The sequence below is a fragment of the Eubalaena glacialis genome, chromosome 10 (assembly GCF_028564815.1).
Source record: "Eubalaena glacialis isolate mEubGla1 chromosome 10, mEubGla1.1.hap2.+ XY, whole genome shotgun sequence".
NCBI classification, from domain to species: domain Eukaryota; kingdom Metazoa; phylum Chordata; class Mammalia; order Artiodactyla; family Balaenidae; genus Eubalaena; species Eubalaena glacialis.
In genome coordinates, this window is record NC_083725.1 from 45,961,853 (window position 1) to 45,979,234 (window position 17,382).

The following is a 17,382-nucleotide window of genomic DNA, read 5'->3' on the forward strand; positions in this document are numbered from 1 at the left end:
CCTCATCTATCATATTAGTAAGTTGTGAAGGACATTACTAGTGTCCACTAATATCTGGTTCTCCCTGCTTCTGGGCACATAGAAGACTATAGTTTTCAGCCTCTTGCAGCTGGGTGGGACCACATAACTAGTTTTAGTCAGTTGGTGTCAGGTAGAAGTGCTTTGTTGCATCCAGATGAACTCTTAGATAACCCTGCAGCTGTCTCTTCTCCCTCTGTAATGATCAGGGAAGTCTTCGGTTAAGATGGCACAGCCACAAAATTGAAGCAGGCTGGAATTGCCTCATGGAATACAGTTGTCCTGGAGATACTGAATGGACTCTATAAGGGTGAACTATAAGCCTTATTGTGTTAAGTAAAAAAAGAATATGTCCCCCAACATAAACAATAAGAGAAGGAGCTTTCATCACAATGTAAATCAAAAATGATACTTGGCAAGGTATCTTCATTAAGGAAGCAATGCTTTGAGTTTCATTCCAGCTCAAGCTCTTTATTTCATTGATACTGGCACTGAGTAGCCTTGATCTAGTAGATGAGTGTTTTAGGTATAAAGTTTAGGAAATACTCTGAGGTAAGAATGTATTTATATGTTCAAGAAAACCATTGTAGTCAGAATATAATAAGAGAGGGAAAAGTAGGAGCAACTCTCCATTCAAGGATAACTTTGGTTACTGAGGGTGGACAGAAGAGGAATCAGGGAGACTAATTTAGGGTACTGCAAAAAACAATATTGTATGGTGATGAATTTACTGAGCCAATGGTGGTACTATTTATTGAGATGAAGAGCACTGGTTGTAAAAACAAAGGTGAAATCAAATGTCTTTGCCTAAGCAATTGGATGAATGGTCTTGCAATTTAAGGAGATGGGGGTCACTAGATTAAGAGGTATAATTGAAGAAACAGGAAAATCAATAGCATACATTTGGACATTCTTATAAAAAATCAAACTGGAGATGTCAAGTCTTCAGTTGAATATAAGGGTCTGAAATCCAGGTAGGAGGGCAGAGTTGGTGATCAAAATTTATAAGTCACCATTATCTGGATAGTTTTTAAAGTAATAGAAGTAGGTAAATCAGCTTACTTAAGGAGTGGATGTGGTTTTAAAAAAAAAACATGACCAGTCTGGAGGTTTCCACTGTATAAAGTTCAGAAAATGAAGGAATATTTAGCAAAGAAAATCAAGAAACTGTTGCCAGTGAAATAAAAAGAAAATTCAAGAGAGTTTGTTATATATGAGGCTAAATGAATAAAAATGAAGCTTATAAAAAGGAATGAGGAGGTAGATTAGAGATGAAATAAGGTACAGATTGGTCACTGTAAAAAATAATACATATGTTGGAATTTAAAGCAATAAAATTCCTTTCTAATATCCTCTTTTCAAGGTTATAGTTTCATAAGAAGCAATTATCATATAATGACTTTGTTACTATAAAAGTAATTTCCTATTTCAGCATTGAGGTGAACATCACATGAATTGACTGAAAGGGATAGAAGAAATACAGGCATAGTTTCTTATAATGGGTTGGGTCTAGGGGGTCTACCTTTAATAAGAAATAATAAAGGCTGAAATAGATGTTTACAGAAGACTTCAACTATCCATAACTCTGACACATAGAGATTAAAAATGATGATACATATAAGTGATATAAACTATTAAAAATGTATATTTAGGGGTATCTTGAGAGATTTGCACTGGAGTATGCCAATGAAAGAACATAATAACTTGATATCTATGGATTTTGTATCTTTCCCCTTAGGGAAATGGATCTATGCATGAAGAACCAATTTAACAATGTCTGTAATTAAGCCTCTAAATATAATAACTTTTACAATATAGAAAGAAAATATGATTTGTGTTATAGCACAGTTTGAGTACAGAGGCCTATCCACGTATTCAGGGACTTCATTACTTCCTCCTCAGTGCTAAGTTGTACCTCCACTCCCTGAAGAAATTAAGTCTTCAATATCAACTATCAGGTGAATGATGAAATATATTTTGGACTGCATTGACAAGAATGGAGCTACATTCTGCATAAAATGAGAATACAGGTAATTTCCCAGCTATCCTGCTAGGATAGAAAATCATGAATTGATTAGTTTACTTCTTCTTTGTTAGAAAACAAGTTAAGCCAACAGTGGAATTCATTTATTAATTTATTAAATATGTACTGCTATGTTCCATATTTTTGCTATGTTTGTGCTCAGATTTAGCTCTAAAGTGTATGTGAAATAACAATGCTTTTGTCCAACCAGCATCTCATAAGGCATAGATATGACCTAGAGACAAGATTAGAATACTTGAGGAATTATTATTACATCTGCTTATTTTGATTGAATCCATTCTAAAAGCCAGCCAGTGGTAGATGTCTAACATATATTATCTAATCGAATTATCATAATAATCCTGAAAGACAATTATCTTTATTTATAAATGAGAAACTAAGGTTCTGTGAGTTTAATGAGGTCATTTAGCCAAGACATTAAGGTGTTTCAATAAGGTGGAAGTAATGATTTTTCAAAGCCGCTTGGAGTTCAAATAAGATTAATATATATAAATGATTGAATTTGAAAAGTCATTGGTAAACTTGAAAAGATGGTGTTTATAGAGTCAAATCATTGGTGACCTTGATAAGAATGGCTCTTTTAGAGTCAAAATAGTAGTCATTCATAGACTTAGAGAAAGATGTCACAAGGAAATGAAAACCTGATTAGAGAGGATTAAAGACAGACTGGGACATGGAGAATTTGAAACAGGAAATGTAAACAGATTTTGCAGAAACTGCCTATAAAATGGAACAGATAACTGGTCAGTTGTTAGAGCTGTTTAAAGTGTAAGGTCAAGGGAATGCCTTATAAAATTGAAGAATTATTTTGTATTTATGCTAAATTTACTGTGTGCAGTAGAGAATAAATACGGTGATGCAAAAGGAACGGAGATAAGTGCAAGAGTGAAAGTTTTTACTTATAAGATGCAATGAGATATAGTGAAAATTTTAAAATTTGGACTCAGGCAGACAGAAGAAGAGTTCTGACTTTGAAAAAGAAGGAAAGGGCAAATATATGGGGATATAGTATACATAGTGAAAATGTTTTATGCATAAGTAGATTGCTTTTATTTTCATAGAGAAGTAAGAAGGGAAGTCATTGACTAAGAATAAGATATTGAGAGGATGTTAAATATTCCTTGACCTGAGTGAGAAAGTTAATCTATCAGGGCAAAATAGTACTGTAAGTTCAGAGAGCTCACTTGAAATCTGTGGCTTTAAAAGTGAAGTGAGAGTGGTCTGCATCGGTGTGTATTCCTCCAAATAAATTCATCTGAGTTGGTGTAGGCCTAGTTGCTCTATTCTAAATTTAGAGAAAAAGACTTTAGTTTAAATAGAATTTTAGGCAAGAAGAAGGGAAAGGGCTAATGAGGAAAGACTATTTGCAATGAAATGGCTATAGTAAGACTATGAAAAACAAGATGTTCAATGAGTGAAGAGAGGTATGAGGTAGATAATGACTGAAAGTAACCAAGAATTTAAAGGAAGTTTGATGTGAGAATAATGAAAAATACCTGGAAAGTTAGGAGATGACACTGAGAGAATGAAACACTTGAAATGCTATGTTCTGAGGTGGTGTACTTACATTTGGTTTTGAATGTCTAGGAAATGACCAAGGTAAGAATGAGAAGCTGAGGTAAGCTGAAGAAAAAGATCTTCAGAAGTGATGAGGTGAAAGGAACAGAGACACTAGTTATATCTTCTCCATAGAGGTGGTTATATCTTCTCCATAGAGGTGAAGTCATGAAGAATGAGCTCAACCGAATTGGATATTTTGAGGTTGGAGGGAGAAATGAACCTATGGAATTGGATAATAAAAAGTTGAGGGGCATAAAGAACAACTGACACATCTTCAAGCTGTGTGGTATGTAATGGTGGGGGGGTATAAGTATCACCTTGAGAAGGCTGGATGGACCCAGTATCTTCAGTGGGCAACTTGGATTCAGTTATAGCAAGAACAACATAGGAGACTTTGGAGAATAGATGACCGATATTTTACAGGTAATATTTTATAAGTTCTTTAGGACATAGTGTGATTGGGGGAGGGGGGCAGATAAGAGCAGTGTAGGAGATAATGTCTGGTCAAAGGATAAATAAAAAGTATATTGATGTGAGATAAGATAATGATGGCTGACATGGGACATTTATAATTCTGATGGTAATTTATCTTAAAAAGTACATAAAACATGATGGGATTAAGCAGAATGATTTCTCAGAGGAAATTGAGTTATTGGTTTCAGCTATAGCTCTTTTTGTATGGTTTTTCAATTAGGCTTTAGCACTGAAGGCAGGGTCAGGGACAAACGCTTCAGTATGTGGGCAGAAGCAGGAAGTCAGGAGTCAATATCTGAAGGCAGGGGAAAGAACAAGTGTGGAATAAAGCAAAGCAAGGGCTTACATCATACTCAGTCAGAGAGGGGTCAAAAGTAGTGCTGACCAGGTGTTCTTTTGCCAAGATAGTGAGATATCTTTGCTGAAGTTTTCCTGCATAACATAGAGTTTATTCCTGACTTAGGGACATTGATGAGCTCATTAATATATGAGGATTGAGTGGCATTTGTTGGAACGATACAGTAATGAAGGGGAAGAAACTCAAATAATTCAATTTCTGTTTCCTTCTCTTTTGCCCCTTTTCTACAATGCCAATGAGTTGCTGCTCTACATAATCCACATCAGATTCCTTGATATTTTGATGTTTTTCCCTATGGCAACAAAGTTTTTAAAAGGTAAGTATGTTATTGAAATATGTACTAACAGTAATGCTATAAGGTATCTAATATGCATTTTGTAAATCAAAAATTTTCCAACTTATTAGACTGTATTTAATTTATTTACTTATTGATCTATATTTTTATTAAAGAATAGTTGATTTACAATATTATATTAGTTTCAGGTGTACAACATAGTGATTCAATATTTTTATAGATTATACTCCATTAAAAGTTATTATAAAATTTTGGCTATATTCCACGTGCTGTAAATATTTCCTTGTATCTTCTTTATTTTATACATAATAGTGTATAGATAGCCTCTTAACGTCCTTTCCTTATATTTCTCCTACCCCCATCCCTCTCCCCACTGGTAACCGCTAGTTTGTTCTCTATATTGGTTTGTCTGTTTCTGTTTTATTATATTCATTCATACGTTTTAATTTTTAGATTCCACATATAAGTGATAACATAGAGTATTTGTGTTTCTCTGTCTGTCTTATTTCACTAAGGGTAATACACTCCAGGTCCCTCTATATTGTTGCAACAAGCACAATTTCATTGTTTTCTATGTTTGAGTAATATGCAATTGTATATACATCATATCTTCTTTATACATTGAGTTTTTGATTGGCATTTAGGTTACTTCCATATCTTGGGTATTGTAAATATTACTGCTATGAACATTGAGATGCATATATCTTTTTGAAGTAGGGTTTTTTTTGTTTGTTTATTTGTTTGTTTTCTTTGGTTATATACCCAGAAGTAGAATTCACTGGATTCTATGGAAATTTTGTTTTTAATTTTTGTTTTTAATTTTCTTTTTTTTCTTTTTTCTTTTTTTTTCTTTTTTGGCTATGTTGGGTCTTCATGCTGCACGTGGGCTTTCTCTAGTTGTGGCGAGCGGGGGATACTCTTCGTAGCAGTGCATGGGCTTCTCATGGCGGTGGCTTCTCTTGTTGCGGAGCATGGGCTCTAGGCACGCAGGCTTCAGTAGTTGTGGCATGCAGGCTCAGTAGTTGTGGCACACGGGCTTAGTTGCTCTGCGGCATGTGGGATCTTCCCGGACCGGGGAACAAAGCTGTGTCCCCTGCATTGGCAAGCGGATTCTTAACCACTGCACCACCAGGGAAGTCCCTTGTTTTTAATTTTTGAGAAACCTTCATACTCTTTTCCATAATTGGCTGCACCAGTTTACATTCCCACAATCAGTATACTAGGGTTCCTTTTTCTCCATATCCTCACCAACATTTGTTATCTGTGGTCTTTTTGACAATAGCCATTCTAACCATTGGCTATTGGCATTCTGACTAGGTGTGAAGTGATATCTCATTTGGTTATATTTGCATTTTCCTGATGATTAGTGATGTTGAGCATTTTTTCATGTGCCTGTTGGCCATGTGTAAGTCTTCTTAGAAAAAATGTCTATTCAGTTCTTCTGCCCATTTTTAATGGTGTTGTATGTTTTTTGATATTGAGTTGTATGAGCTGTTTATACATGTTGCATATTAACCCCTTATCAGTCATATCATTTGCAAATATTCTCTCTTGTTTAGTAGAGATACTTTTTGTTTTGTCAATGATTCCTTTTGTTGTGCAAAATGTCTTAAGATTATTTAGGTCTCATTTGTTTATTTTTGCTTTTGTTTCCTTTGCCTGAAGAGACAGTTCCAAAAAAATATTGGTAGGACTTATGTCAAAGACTGTTCTCCTTATGTTTTTTCTAGAAGTTTTAGAGTTTCTGGTCTTACATTTAGGGTTTTTTTTAATCCATTTTGAGTTTATTTTTGTAGATGGTGTGATAAAATGTTCTAATTTCATTCTTTGTCACATAGCTGTCCAGTTTTTCATGCACCACTTATTGAAGAGACTGTCTTTTCTCCATTGTATAGCCTTGCCTCCTTTGTTGTAGCTTAATTGACCATAAGTGCCTGGGTTTATTTCTGGGCTCTCTATTGTGTTCCATTGATCTATGTGTCTGCTTTTGTGCCAGCACCATACTATTTTAATTACTGTATCTTTGTAACGTAGTCTGAAGGAGAGTGATGCCTCCAGCTTTGTTCTTTTTTCTCAAGATTGCTTTGGATACTTGGGGTCTTTTGTGGTTCCATACAAATTTTAAGAATATTTGTTTTACGTCTGTGAAAAATGTCATGGGTAATTTGAAACAGATTTCATTAAATCTGTAGAATGCTTTGTGTAGTATGGACATTTTAACAATATTAATTCTTCCACTCCATGAACACAGGATATCTTTCCATTTCCTTGTGTCGTCTTCAAAATCCTTTATCAATGTTTTATAGTTTTCAGAGGATAGGTCTTTCATCTCCTTGGTTAAGTTTATTTCTAGACATTTTATTCTTTTTGTTGTAATTTTAAGTGAGATATAGTTTTCTTTCTTTCTCTTTCTGATAGTTGATTATTAGTATATAGATAAGCAACAGATTTCTTTCTATTAATCTTTTGTCCTGGAAATTTACTGAAATCCTTTATTAGTTCTAATCATTTTTTGGTGGAGACTTTATGATCTTCTATATATAGTATCACGCCTATTGCAAATAGTGACAGTTATACTTCTTCCCTTCCAATTTGGATGCCTTTTATTTAAATATCTTGTCTGATTGTTGTGGCTAGGACAGCCAGTACTATGTTAAATGTTAAGTGGGCATCTTTTTCTTTTTCCTGATTTTTAAAGAGAGTGATTTCTGCTTTTCATCATGGAGTATGATGTTACTTGTGGGTTTGTCTTAAATGGCCTTTATTATGTTTGGACATCTTCCTCCAAACCAACTATGATGAGAGGTTTTATCATCAATGTACATTGAATTTTTTCAAATGCTTTTCTGCGTCTGTTGAGATGATCATGTGATTTTATCCTTTGTTTTGTTAATGTGATGTATCACATTGATTGACTTGCTGTTATTGAACGATCCTTGCTCCCTGGAATAAATGCTACTTGATCAAGGTGTGTGGTCCTGTTTATATATTGTTGAATTCAGTTTGCTAATATTTTGCTGAGGACTTTTGTACCTATATTCATCAGAGACATTGGCCTGTAACTTTTTGTTGTAGTGTCTTTTTTTGTAGGTTTTTATTTTGTTTTTCTAGTACCTTTGCCTGGGGCAGTCACAGGAAGCCAGTCAGAGCTCCAGGCACTTTTCAATCTGCTTCCTTCATGCTTTTCCCTAGAGTAAGCAGGCATGTGCACAAACTCTTCATGAGCAGACTCTCAGTTTCCTACAGCTCTCTGGTAAGTCCCACTGGTTTTTAAACCAGCTAAGGGGGCTCATCTTCCTAGGGTCAGACCTCAGGGCTGGGGTGCCCAATATGTGGCTGGAACCCCTTGCTCGCCAGGAAGGATTCCCAAACCCCTGATATCTCCTCCTGTGTCCTTTGCTAGGGAGGTGGGTCCTGACCCAATCACCTCTATTCCCTTTCTACCCAACTCTGTATGGATCTTTTTTTTTATAGCCTTGGCTGTAGAAGAAACTTTCTGCCAGACTCCAGGTTGTTTTCAGGGAGAGCTGCTCCACATGTAGATGTATTTTTGATATGTTCAGGGAGAAGGTGAGTTCAGTCCTTCTACTCCATCATCTTGATCTCCCATTCCAAACAGTTTATTTTTATAACATTTTTCTAGTTATTGTAACTCTTTTCAGAAAGAAATAATGATGGAATAGTGTTACTACAGAAGCATGAATTTTTAAGAAACAAAATATTTAGTTTATGATAAATATAATTCTTTTAAAAATGTACAACTTATATTTAAGTCAGAGTATTGAGTCACTTAATAGCTTTTCGTTACCAGTATTTTAAAAGTTTGAGTTAATAATATTTACTTAATGGTGAGTCAATAAATCTAGAAGGCTAACATTTAAATTATTGATAGCATTATTCATGAAGAACAGTGTTTTTTAAAATCAGTTTCAGTATCCAATGTATTCTATATGTATTTCTCATTGAAATTTAAGATAAAAGTATGAATTTATACTAATAAGTAAATGCAGATGATATTCTTGTAATAGTTTGTCTTATAATATCTGATTACCCTTTAATTAAACAGCTTTAGAACCTCAAAAATAAAATAATATTATTTTTTTATTTTAAAATAAAGTGTATAAAGTTCATCATAAGTATAAATTTCAGAGAAAATCTATTTCAGATTTGTAAGTATTGTCTAACTATAATATTACGTAATATGCAAGATAATTGAAAATCATTCACTTATTATTTAACTGACTTACTGGCTCATATTGGCCTTAAATTAAGTGTATGGGACAGGTGTTATAGTTAAGGTTTCATCTGTAAAATTTTACATTACTGAACATGTACAGGCTTTAGTTTAATATTTTATGTATTTTAAAAAAAATTAAAAATTAAAAATGTTGCATACATTAAACAGTCACTTCTCTGCTGAATTCTATATTTAGTGGCTTGTTAGGGGAACCTTCACAGAGAATTTAATATATATCTTGAGCTTTCCACTATACTCTTAGATATTGGTACTCAAAGTCCTTCCAGCATATCAGCTTTTTGCTATTCTTCATTGAGTATATTACTGCCCTCTGAATTTCCTTATATATTAAAAAGGAACTTCTGAGAAGAACATCCTGTATTCTCCTCATTGGATTTTTTTTAAAATCTTTCCTCTTGTTGATAAGTAGCATCTGTATATTTGTGATATTCATCTGGGAAAGTTGAGGTTCCCAGGCAACAAGTTGTCTCATGGAGCTTGGAACCTTAAACAAATGAGAAAGGGAGGAGGGGGGAGAGAGAAAGAGAGAGAGAGAGAGAAACTGCATCTAGATTCATATATTTTCTTCTAAATCTCCATTAAATTTGATAATTTCTCCAACTTGTCTTACCAAAGAAAAGAGGTCTTACTAGTAAGCATTATATCACATATATGTGTTTATTCTGTTGTTTTTAAAATATTTTATAAGAATCTGAGACATATATCTGTACACATATATGTTTTTGTACTAAACTTAATATTGTTAAGCATATAGTAGGGGCTTAATATATTGATGCTTGCTAGAAAATAATAACATTATTTTGCAAGACATTGGGTTAAATGTTTACGAGTGCTATTTTATTTTATCTTTATAACAGCTTTTACATAGATTATTTTATTTTTCCTAATTTACTGATGAAAACAATTAAACATTTCATTGATTAAGTGACTTGCAGGAAAGAGAGCCAGATTTATGCACTAGTTCCAATCTTACTTCAGATTTGACTAACTTCAAAGTTTATGTTTTATCCATTATGAAATATTGTTGAACATGACACTAACCTGGTTTATCTCACAAATTTGTGCTCAAACATGTAATAAACTCCACCAACTGTTTATCCATATTATTATCACTTATTGCTTGGTAGTTTCACACTGAGAAGACTAAAGAAGTATGTTTTAATTAGTTTAACATGTGGGTTTGTTTTGTCAGTTATCCTTGCATATTTTGGGTAAGAGTAGATAATAACTGTAAAACTACATCTATTAATACAAGGTGCTTAAGAAAGGAAAAGTTGAATCTCAATTCTTATATAAAAGAATAATTCACATATGTTGTGAATGTTGTTTACTTCAAATATCTGTTACTACTTAGTATGAGGAATGAAACACTACAGACAAATTTTCAATTATTGTAATAAAAAACACAAAGAAACAAGGTATATAAAGTAATCATGAGATCAATAAAATGTTATTATTTTAATAAAAGTCTCAGAAACTCAGACCATAAGCGTCAAGTTTTGAAAATGTATTTTTTTTTTTTTGAAAATGTTTTTTTTTTTCACCAAATGTGTTATACTCCAGTTTCCAGTGGACCAATTCACTAAGTTGGGAAAGAAAAAGAAGTGCTAGAGGAAGCTGAATTCAGAGTTGTTTGAAGATAAGCAACTAATTAATTTATTAAAATAATTAAACATATTTCAAATAGAGATAGATTGTATAAAGCTATATGAAAAATTTGTTTAAGGCTATATGAAAAATTTCATATTTGGTAATTTATATAATAAAATCAAAACACTGATGCTAGCAAAATTTAAAATATGTTATAAAAATTATTTTAGGGGACTAATAAAGGGTGTAATGAAAATATAATTCCATAGTTTTTAATGAAAAACATTTCTCTGAACTAGGTTTTGACCCAGTGTGTTCACTAATTAATTCATTTTGTTACAATTACTGGACTTATTTGTTCCTGGGAAACAGGTTTAATGTAAGAATATAAAAGGTTTAAATAAAAATAATATATATCTTTAATATCTGTGTAGAGGACATTATTCCTGATTTTTGAAAAAAGACAATCACACGAATTTCATACATCAAAATTGCTTTGATATTCAGGAAAACTTCAGAACCATTTCATGATGTTAGCGCCATTGTAGGTGATTTAATAATTAGATAAAATTTCATACTTCTTTACCTATATAAAGTATTCCTGTTCCCTAGCCCACTCCATTTACTAAACTCTTAATTTTCCTTTATGACTTCTTAAACCTGTGTCTCCTCTGAACTTTCCCGCTACTTCTAGACTCAGTTATTCATGGCACTACTGGCTTCGCTAGAGTCCTTTGCCTGCATTCATGCATTAGTGATCATCTTATATTATTTCAATTACATGTTTTCAGGTTTTTTTCTACCTTTTGTCATAAATAATTTTAGGGCAAGCAGCACATCCTATGAATTATTACAACCAAAATATATAGCATAGAGCTTGTCATATAGTAGCCACCCTCTGAATAATCTATGGATTCAAGCAAGTTTTGGTATAAAATAGCCAGTACTTATATTGCATTTCAATGCACTAGACAATCTTCTAAGCACTGCACACATACATAAAGACACACAAATTATATATATATATATATATATATATATATATATATATGCATATAACAGCATTGTTATATTTCTATTTTGTGATTATGCCAATATTCCAGATGAAAACTATAAGGAAAATAAGGAGTTTGTCTAATCTAATTTTCCCATAGTCACACAGCAAATACATGGTGGGTGGGGAAACATATTTACCCTACATTATAAGATTGCCCTTTGGAACATTCTTTTAAAATATTCATGGTGAAATCAGTGCTTGGGAATTTCACTAACCCTTCTACTCATTATCATTCTTTTTGTTGGTAGTGGCAAAATCTCAACTTAGACTAATTTAATAAATATAAGATAATTAATTGGCTCACAAAAGCTGAAAAATCAAAGGATAGTTTTGTATTCAATCACCTATGGATCTAGGTGCTTAACCATTTCATTGAAAAAAATTAAATCAGTCCTTCATCTGCTCACTACCTCACTCTGGTTTCTATTCTGGCAAGTTCATTAGTAGTTGGCTCTCGAACGTTAGTCAAGTAAAACCCCCAGTCCCATTTTTGGAACCCAGAGATGTGATCAGACTCACCTAAAACAAATGACACAAAAGGGGGGACAATTTCTTCTAAAGATGCTGACTAGATAAAAAAACATCTTGTGTTAATAAATGAAGCGGGAAAGTTAGTTTGAAAAATATTCATGACATGAAATAAAATTTCCCTCTCAAATCTCTCTTTTCTTCCCAGTACCAATGTCAGCAGATGATCTCCCGAATTGCATAGGGTCATTTTTATATTTCCTTAATAAATTTCCTCAATTTTCCTTCTTTTGTATGGGCATTGCAGTGTCATAGTCAAACCATGGGAAATAACACTCCCCCAACAATGTAGATGATGGTATCCAGAGCCATCCAGAGCCACATAATTGAACTAACTTTTAACTTTTCTACCTTTTAACTAGGACTACATTTTAACTGGGACTATGATAAAAATTATTTTAGTTAATAGAAGGGGAGTAGTTAATTCTGCTTGAGATGAAGTCCTGGTCAGGAAATGCTTTAAGTCAGGTGTGGACTTTTAAGCTAAGCCTTAAACATTAAGTAAGTTTGTGGGTTTTTGTTTTTGTACTTGTTGTAATTAGGAGATAAAGAGAAAAACTTTAAGCAGAGCAAATGGCATACCCAATGCCTTGAGATATAAAAGTTTATGCCTCCTTATACAATATTCTGCCATGAATAAAGAAGAGGGTGCTGCAGGAGATGAAGTTGGAACGGTAGGTGGAAGCTAGTCTGTACCATACTTAGGTCTTTGTGAATTTTTTGTTGTTATTAATGAGATTTGCTTAGAGTTTTGGTTAGTTTTGGTTAGTATTCCTAGACAGGATGCTTGTGAAACTTGTTTAAGTCTTTTTACTTAAGAGAAAGAGGAAGGAAGGAAGGAAGGAAGGAAGGAAGGAAGAGATAAAGATGGATTTATTTTTTTAATACTGGCATTATTATTTTATTTATTCAAATTATTTGAAATTTGGAGAGGAATTTCTGCCTTGATATGCAGGAAAAAAGCCTTCTACTCACTGAAATTCCTGTGAAAAATGTCAGAATGAGCATTAAGTTTGTATTACTTTGGAAATCCCTGCCCTTTCCTGTGTGTCCTACCTTGATGCATTGGTAGAGCAATTGATTATAACTTGGATAATTTAGATATTTATTAACATTTTTAACAACTAAGAATAATGTAGAAAATTTTTCTAAGTGAAATAACGTCTAATAAACTTAGTTTCTAGAAAAAGAAACTGAGTTAATATTATTGTAGGATAGAGAAAATTCTAAGAATTCTGACCTAAATATTGCCCTTGTGGTAGGCAGCTTCTAATAGGGTCTCAATAATCCCCACCTCCTGGTATTCACAAATTTATGTGATACCCTCCCTTTGAGTGTGGACTGGGACTAGTGACTTGATTATAATGAAGGTAATATAATAAAAGTGATGGGATGCCACTTAGATTGATTTACATAAAAGCTGTGACTTCTGTTTTACTGTGTCTCAATTTTCACTTGCTGTGAGAGACGTTAGCTCCTGTGTTTTTTAAAAATTGACATATAATATTGTATAAGTTTAAAGTGTACGATGTGTTGATTTCATACATTTATATACTGCAATACGATTACCATCATAGAGTTAGCTAATACCTTTATCACATCACATCATTTCCTTTATGTGGTGAGAACAAATGAGATCTAGTCTCTTTGGGACTTTGAAGTTTATAGTATAATATTGTGACTATAATCTAGTCTTTCAGGGACACTCACATGGCAAGGACTGATGTCTCCTGCCAGTAGCCAGTGAGGACAGGAGTCCTGCCAAGAGCTACTTCAAGATCAGTTGTGTATTCTCCCTCAGTTGAGTTTTGAGAGGACTGCAAGCCCTGGGCAAACCCTAAATTGTGACCTTGTAAGAGGTCTTGTGCTGGATGGATCTAGCTCAGTAGCACCCGAATTCCTGATTTGCAGAAACTGAAATAATAAATGTTTGTTATTTTAAGTCACTAAAATTTATGGTAATGTATGATGTAGCAATAGATTATTAAAATGCCTTTCTTTTGAGATGCCAAATGGCTTTTATTTTCTCTTTCCTCAGTCACAATATCTTGGTTTACCCATTTACTCCTGGCACAGGAGTAGGAACGGTCTGCACTAGCCAAAACCAGTATTAAACTGACAATCAGAGTGTGACAGGAAACATTTGGATGCCTAAAGCTGGAATTAATTTGGACAATGCCAACCTCAGAAAGCCATAGAGAAAGAAAGGGCTGAAAATGCTTCCATTCTGAGAGCTGAATGCCTTTTCCTACTAAGAAACTAATGATGCAATCCCCTTTAAATTCTATCATGTAGATCTTTTCTAATAGATTTCTATAGACGCTAATGTGTACAATTATCAGTTTCCTGGGAAAAGGAGTTTAACTGCTTTAATGGAAGGGAGCATGTGTTAGTTTGCTAGGGATTCCATAACAAAATATGACAGACTTGGTGGCTTAAACAAGAGAAATTTATTTTCTCTTGGATTTGGTGGTCAGAAGTCTAATATCAAGGTGTCAGCAGGTTTGGTTTCTTCCAAAGGCTCTCCCCTTGTCTTGCAGATGGCTGCTTTCTGGATGTGTTCTCATATACTTGTCCCTGGTCTGTGTGCACATATCTGATGTCTTTCTCTCTGTGTGTCCTAATTTCCTTTCTTATAAAGACAGCAGTCACTGCCTTAGGACTTATCCTAAATGAGATCATTTTACCTTAATTACCTCTTTGAAGGCCCTATCTCTACATAGAGTCACAATCTGAAGTACTGGGGGTTAAAACTTCAACATAGAAATTTTAGTGGGTACAGGGCCAAAATTCAGTTTTCTTTTTGATTTCAGTAGTTGGGTCACACTTAGGCGTTCAGGTCATGGGCTTGCCCATATGTTTCTATGAAAAGGGAGAAATTGTAGTCCTAGTTAAAACCCACAGACCTAATTTGTCTTACTTGTCAGCTATCTTTACAGTGTGATGAATTAGTGACAGGTCAATTAGTCAACAAGCATTTGTAGAGAACCAAGTTTGTTTAAAGTACATACTTAACCAAACATTGTGTCTAGATCAAATGTATTACCCTATTTTTCTAAATAATCACTATTGAATTTTTTGACAAAATTGATGTCATAATACAGTTTTCAAAATTATTCTAATTTGTGAGTTCGTATGTCTATAGATAACACAATGCTGCTCAAAACAAATACATGCATCTATCTTCTGCTTTTTATTTGATATGAAACACATAATGAGACTATAAATCGAGAATTGTACATTTGAAGGTAAATTATGTGCATCTCATTCTGTTTATCGTGATTTAGGTTTTGAAATGATTTGGGAGGTTGAAGAGATCTGGTTCGAGATCCTGGTTTGACTATTTACTAGCTGTGTCATCTTTAGTAACTAACTTCATTTCTCTAAATATCAGTGTCTTCATCTTTAAAAGAGAAGAAAATTAGGCCAAATTTGTAGCAGTTACATGTGGAAAAAAAGTTTGTGAATATACTGAGAAATGAATGAGTGTAGAAAAACTAAGGTGAACAGATGGAAAATTACGGAAAATCCAAAATTTGTTATTTCTGTAAAGCTGCCTTTAAAATTGTTTTGTAAAATAATGTACCATGTATTATGGAAACCTATAACAATGTTATATGACAAAATGAGTGAAAGAATGAAAAAGCCTATTACCCTAACTTTCTTAATAGAATTCCTGAAGCATTTTCTGTTCTCCAGGTAATATTGCCTTGATATGCTAAGTAGAGAAGCAATGTGTTTAAGAGTCATTAATCTCAATTAGCTTTATTTTCCACCAGAAAGTTGTTCAAATGACCTTACCTATGCAAATTAGGCCTAATTACTCCCAGTAAAGGAGCTAAGTTCAATTACCTGATATCTTGGATTTCAGCCAGTGTATTTTGTCCCAAATATTTCAAACCTTCAGGAACTCATTTAGCATCTCTTTTAACATAATGCCCTTTATGGCACCCAGAATCTATAGAACTGGTGATATAACTTAATTTGTAATTTACTGTGTTTTGCCTTATCAACGTATCTTATTCATGGTTTCACTTCAAGCTAAATTGGTATAATAAGAGGTCCTGCCAAAAGTAGCAGCACAACTTCACTTCAAAACTAGAAAATAATACAATGGAAATCATGAATGTGAGTGTCTTATAAAAGAAAATAGTTTTAGAATTTCTAAAAGCAGTCACATTTAATGTTTCTAGCATCTTGCTGACTCTTAATACCAGGGCACCATGGTTTGAGCTAGGGACAAACACTGAAGTCTTAAAATGTATACTGGTAGTGTGTAATTTTTAAAATGTTAGGCATATACCTTGTGTGTGTGTGTGTGTGTGTGTGTGTGTATGAGTGTGTGTGTGTGTATGTGTGTGTATGGAGTGCAAAGTAAAAATTAAGGTCCTAGGTGCTAAAAATAGACATTCATAGCTTGACACTTAACTCTATAAGATACTAGCAGTATGAGTTTTAATGTTAACCTCAGTTTTTCTCATTTTTGAACTTGGGACAACAATGATGCCTGCCATTCAACCAGAATTAAATGTGATAGTTCATGGAAGTGCTTAGCACAGTGTTTTATAGAGGAAGCAAACAACATCAGCCATTATTATTGCTGTGTTAGTTGACATTCTTCTCAGGGTCGGTGAGTGCTTAACTTTGTTCTATGAAGCATATCCTGACTTGACATGCAGTTGCTGAGCATACTTAGGGTTCACCAAATACAAACATATAAAATGTACAAAATGTATCAAGTCTTTCAGGACCATTTGATGCCTGTAAGAACTCAGATGAAACAAAACTTCCGAAAATAAACAAAAACCTCTCAATTCCATTAAGCCAAAAGTTTGACATTACTTTTGTGAAATATTGACTATTGCTGTGTTGCCAAACCAACAGATAATTGTGCATAAAAAGATTTTGGCCTCCTCCACATTTTTCTCATAAATCCAAGAACTGCTTATATTGTATAGGAGATGCCAAAATGTTTTATAATCAACTTAGATTTCACTGCTCTAGAAATAATGCTATTGTTGAGATTAGTTACAATGAAATGTACTTCTGGAGAAGTTGTATTTTCTTGGATAAAAGTGAGTATAGCTAAAAGCTCTTAAATCTCTGCCACACATTTGGATTATCAGTTTATACCATCTTTTGAGACAGCAAAATAATAAAACTTTCTTTTTTCTTATAGAAAAAGAAATTTCATTATGAC